The following is a 5,846-nucleotide window of genomic DNA, read 5'->3' as shown; positions in this document are numbered from 1 at the left end:
ATATATATATTAAATAAGAATGAAAAATTTCATAGATGCAAATTCCAAATATATGACTCAGTACTTAGATCATAGCAGTAAAAAGGACTCAGTAAGTATTTGTCAAATATATGTATTTTACCATCATTTCACCCAGCTATTCCATTCCCTGGTTTATACCCAAAGGACTTAAAATCAGCATACTATAGTGACACAGCCACATCAATGTTTATAGTAGCTCAATTCACAATAGCTAAACTGTGGAACCAACCTAGGTGTCCCACAATAGATGAATGGATTAAGAAAATGTGGTATATATACTCACTGGACTATTATTCAGCTTTAAAGAAGAGTGAAATTATGCCATTTATTAGTAAATGGTTGAAGTTGGAGAAAATCATACTAAGTGAAATAAACCAATCTCACAAAACCAAAGGCCAAATGTTCTTCCTAATGTGCATATGCTAATTCATAATAAGGCAGGGGACACTAGGGAAGAATAGCATTACCTTAGATTAGGTAGAGAGAATTGATGGGAGGGGAGGAAAGAGGTTGTAGTGATACAAAAGGCAGTAGATAAAACAGACATTATTACTGTATGTATATATGTGACTACATGACCAATATGATTCCACAACAGGTACACTCAGAAAAATTAGAAATTATGTATGACATGTCAAAGTGCATACATGCATTCTACTGTCATGTAGAACTAATTAAAACAAATTAAAATTATATACATATTTTACAAAAAGTATGTACACGTACTATTGAATTGTATGTAATAATACTTCCCTTCTAAAAACTTACTGATACAGGAAACTCAACAAGTCTAACAACATAACTTATCTCTCACCCTTCCTTTCAAAAAACACTTCACTTCATGTCCCATGCTTCTGATATTAAGCAAGATCTTCTCATTTTATATTTCATAAATACTTTGAGTGGCATCATTTATATCTATTTTGTGGATGAAAATATTAATGAGAAAAGCCTTTATATCTTTATTTAATATTTTTTGGAGTGTCACTGAACTTTGCAAGTCTTCTTTGGAGAGATTTTTAATCTTTTTCCCTAGTGCTCTAGCGGGTGTGAAATGTGCCCCATGATGCTTGGATGCCTGAGACCAAGTTAAAACAGTGAAGTTATACATAAGTCACCTATTTCTTGCAAAGAGAATCAGAGACCTGGATTCTTGAAAGGTTTATTCAGATCAACATAAGGAGCTTATCCTATTCCATTCTCTGTTTGGGACAACTGCGAGTGTAATCACTGGGTGATCTGTATCCCTAACACTCTCCTCAGAGCCTTAGCTACATCCTTATTCCAGAGAGTATAAATCAGAGGATTCAGAGTGGGAGTAATGATGCTATAGAACAGAGAACCATCTTTGTCTTGCAGTGGAGTGTGTTGGGACCTGAGCCAAACGTATGAGAAGATGGGGCACCAAACCAGAGAGACACCACAATGAAGTGGGAGCTGCAAGTGGCAAAGACATTTCTCTTAATCCCAGATGAATGAATCTCAATGACACTGTGCAGGATGAAGCCATAGGATGTAGAAACCAGGATTATTGGGAGGAGGAGAAGCACGATGGTGCTGATGTGTGCTGTGGTCTCATAGACAGTGACGTCAACACATACCAACTTCATGACAGCTGGATACTCACAATAGAAGTGGTGTATTTTCTGAGTCCCACAGAAAGGAAAGTGCATCAAGATGACTGTGTGAATTAGGGAGTTCAGATGCCCCCAACCATGAGGTGAGGGCCATCATCAGTACCACCTTCCTGCTCATGAGCACAGTGTAACGCAGAGGATGACAGATGGCAACATACCTGTCATAGGACATGAGAGCTAGCAGAAGACACTCAGCACCACCCAGAGACAAATAGAGAAAGTGCTGGGTGGCACATTTCAGGAAGAAGATAGATTTGCTGCCAGACAGGTAGTTGGTAACGATCTTGGGGATGGTTGTGCAGACATGCATCAGGTCCATGAGGGAGAGCTGACTGAGCAGGAAGTACATGGGGGTGTGAAGCCCATGATCCACACAGATGAGGAGGATGGTGAGGGTGTTGCTACTCAGTGCAACAAGGAAGACCACCATGGTCAGGCAGAAACAAAAAAGGTGGGTCAGGGAGTCATCAAAAAGCCCTTCAAGGATGAAGTCTGCCAGAGACATCTGATCCCTCAGCCCCAGGGTCCCTTCTCAGTCCCTAGGGAAACAGGGAGTGGAGACAAATTGTGATGCCAGAAATATGGGATCCTGTGTACATGGCGATCAGCTCTTTTGATCCAATCAGCTCTTTTGATCCAATTTGTGAAGAGATTTTTTTCTCTATTTGTAATTAATCTGCAGTTGTAATTATTAAAATTCAATTTTTCAAAACAAGAGAAACCTAAAGTTTGTGATCACAATCTATTAAGGGCCACAATTTATGATTCTTCTTACTAAATATAGGCATATGTGTGTGTAATCATATGTGTGATTTGTGTTAGTGTGTGTCTACGTTGTATGGTTGTTGGATTATGTTTCTTATTTTTCAGGCAGCTTATAACAAGAGCAGCTGAACCACTAAGACATTTCTATTAATACATGTAATGGTTAAGTGTTGCATTACAGAACTTTGGCCTTATTTCTTTATGGAAGCTGGTTAAGGAGTTGGTGTACTGCTGTCATGTTTAAGTCTGATGTAGAAACTTTAAGTCTACAGGGCAAGCAGTAGAAAGGGAAGATAGTACAAAGCAGGGCAGACAAGAGACAGACTAAATCCAATAGCATGAGCTATAAACCCACAAGAGAAAACAAACAAACAAAAAAGAGTCAGTTCTGCTTGCCTATGGAATTAGGCACTGGGGTTCTTTTTGTATTGGCTCTTTTGAATTCTACAAAATTTTGGGGTTTCTTTTAAAATAATTAAAAAGCATCAAATATGCCTCAATTCACTCCCCATACTTCTCTTTTCCCTCTCCTCCTCCCTTCCTCTGATCTCTTCCCTCTACTCTGCTGATCTGCTATTATTTATAGCTTTTTATTAGTTACTTGTGGATATACATCCAGATGAGATCCGTATGGTATGTTCATTTAGGTACATGGGAAATTTAGGTCAGATTTCTAATGAAGCTGAATGCACACGCCTAGCCCAGAATTCAAAGAGCCTAAAGGAGAATCCTGGGGAAGGTAGAGTAACTGCAGGCCCAGCCACTGCTCCGTGCCAGTGAGTTGTGAGCCAGCAGATCTCAGCAACATATTAATACTACAGGACGACTGCTTACTTTCTGCCCTCTAATCTCCCAGGAAGCTACTCTAAGGCCCACCTTAACTAGAAATGATAGATTAGAGGTAATTTGGTGAGATGTAGTTCATCCTAGCCAACCTCACACATCATAAAGTCACTACAGTCCACCTTCTGCCAATTTGGCACCCATGCACACCTCCATCAGTCAGGTTAACCTCCAAATACAAAAATGATACATGTGTAACTATGACAATACATCCATCATGAAGGCAAACACATTAACCCTTTCTCCAGGAGAAAATCCAAAGTTCTTTATTTCACCTAGGGGAGATATTCATTCCTCTGATACATGTGTCCCCTTCAATATCCTGGAACATCAAAATTTTCTGGATGATTTATATGAAGAAGATTCATACAGAAAATGGGAGTTGCCCTGGCTCCAAAGATGGCACCGACCACGCTTCTCTTCTGGTACTAACTTCCCCATGCCCCAAGACAGTGGTGGGAAGAGCCGCCCAATGGTGAGCCCTGCTGACCCTCATGATTTTTACCCACCAATCTGAAAGTACCCTGTGCCAATACCTTGCTCTGTTGAACGGCTCCTGACTCTATAAAAGTGGAAAGCTGTTCCTCAATAAACAGGTACTTCTCCGATGAGAAGCCTTGTCCAGTCGTCCTTTCAGAAACAACAAAGAAATACTCATTACTACCCATCATGGGATAGATCTTCTTATCCAAAAACAAAAGGGTTAACCAGTACTTTGGATATCAACCCATGTTTCCTCACTCATTCCTGGCATCTTCCAAATAGATCCTTGAACAAACTGGACATGGCATCAGGGGTAAAGATTATTCCTGGATTCAGTAAGATGGACATACACTCACCAAGGCCAATCTGTCTGAAGCCGCTGCTGAATACTCATGGCTAATAGCAAAGACCAATCTGAGTTCCCAACATCGCACCATTCCCTGGGGTGATCAGCCAGCCCCTTCATAGCACATTGATGACATTGGACCACATTCAACATGAAAGGAACACTCTTTTTTTTATGGACTGGACATTCACTCTGGGTATGGATTTTCCTTCCTCTCCTAAAGTGCTGCTGCCAGGACTAACATCTCTGGACTCACAGGATGCTTTATTCACCATAAGAGTATTCCACGCAGCATTACTCCTGATCAAGGAGCATGATTCACAGCAAACAAGTGTGCAATGTGGTCTGTGCTCATGGGATTTCTTATACTAAACATAGGTCTTCCAACTTCCTGAAACACAGAACATGATGGAATGGTGAAATTCCCTTGTAAGACTCTGCCTCAAGCTACACATAGCTGGAAACATCTCTCATTGCTGGGGCAATGTCCTCCAGGGTGTGTACATACTCCACGTCTACATCTAATTTATGGTACTGCTTCTCCCACAACAAGGATTCATAGGATCAGACCCCAAGCATTCAATGGATAAAAATGAGAGTGTGTTCTCCCCCTATAACATTGATGTCTATGACCCACCAACATTATGGGTTCCTGCATTTTTCAGTTCTGCTGCTTTAGAAAATTCTTAGCGACAAAGAGAGAGATTCTTCTACCCAGACACAAATTGATTCCATTTTATGAGAGCTGAGATTGCTCTACTGCCACTTTAGGATGCTCATTATAGCTGAATCAACAGGTGAAGAAGAATGACTCTGTGGCATGGAGTGACTGATTCTGACTAGGAAGGGGAAACTGAGTTGCTACTACACAATACAGAGAGAAAGAGCAAGTGTGACATAGGACATTTTCCTAGTGCCTCTTCAAACTCCCAGGTCCTGTGATGGAGGGCAATAGGAAACTAAATCCCAAGTCAGGTCACACTGATAAAGGCTCAGATCCTTCAGAGATGAAGGTTTCGGTCACCCATCTTACTAGGAACAATGACCAGCTGTGAACCAAGGCATTATATACTGGGGAGTGAAATAGGATATTTATAAACACCAGTAATGACCATGTGGACAACCCTCAGGAACACAGACTGCCATACTTTTGCATTTCTTCTTAATGCTGATAGGAATTTGTTTATTTATATTATACATATTAAGTGTTTATTTCATTGTCATCCTCTTATCAAACATGAGGTGTGAATAATACCTAAAATCATATCTCAGCATTTAAATAACTGGATATAAATGAAGGAATATGAATCAGTAGAAACAGAATAAATTCACACAAAATACAAAAAAAAAAGGATTTTTTTCCCTTAATGAGGAAAGGGTTGTATATTTTATATACTCTTCTTGGGAAATGTTGATGACATCTTAGGTTATCCATAGAATAGTCAGATTAGATAGAAGAATATTTTATGTTGTCTTTATTTGAATAATGAGCAAATTTTTTTTAAAAAAAGCATGAGTGCTGTGTTGACACAAAACAAAGCAACCATACCTGTGTCCTGGGTAGATTTGTGAGTCCTCAGACTACATAAAATGCCAACAAAGCTAGGTTTTTCACATTGATTCAGCCACATTTCCCAATCTGCCCTCTCACAAGTTCTCCCTCTAACTTCCCCATCTCCCAAGAAGAGCTGTCCAATGATGAGCCCTGCTGGCTCACATGATCCTTACCCACCAATCAGACTAGCCCTGAT

The 5,846-nt window shown here is 40.0% G+C and overlaps 1 pseudogene; it reads right to left on the bottom strand.

Annotated features, from left to right (window-relative positions):
* Positions 1–1,248: 1,248 nt before the first annotated feature.
* LOC143384895 (olfactory receptor 2AE1-like) lies at positions 1,249–4,143 on the bottom strand (annotated as a pseudogene).
* Between the last annotated feature and the right edge of the window lie 1,703 nt (positions 4,144–5,846).

This window comes from Callospermophilus lateralis, chromosome 19 (genome assembly GCF_048772815.1).
Source record: "Callospermophilus lateralis isolate mCalLat2 chromosome 19, mCalLat2.hap1, whole genome shotgun sequence".
Taxonomy (NCBI): domain Eukaryota; kingdom Metazoa; phylum Chordata; class Mammalia; order Rodentia; family Sciuridae; genus Callospermophilus; species Callospermophilus lateralis.
This window is presented reverse-complemented; position numbering and strand designations above follow the sequence as displayed.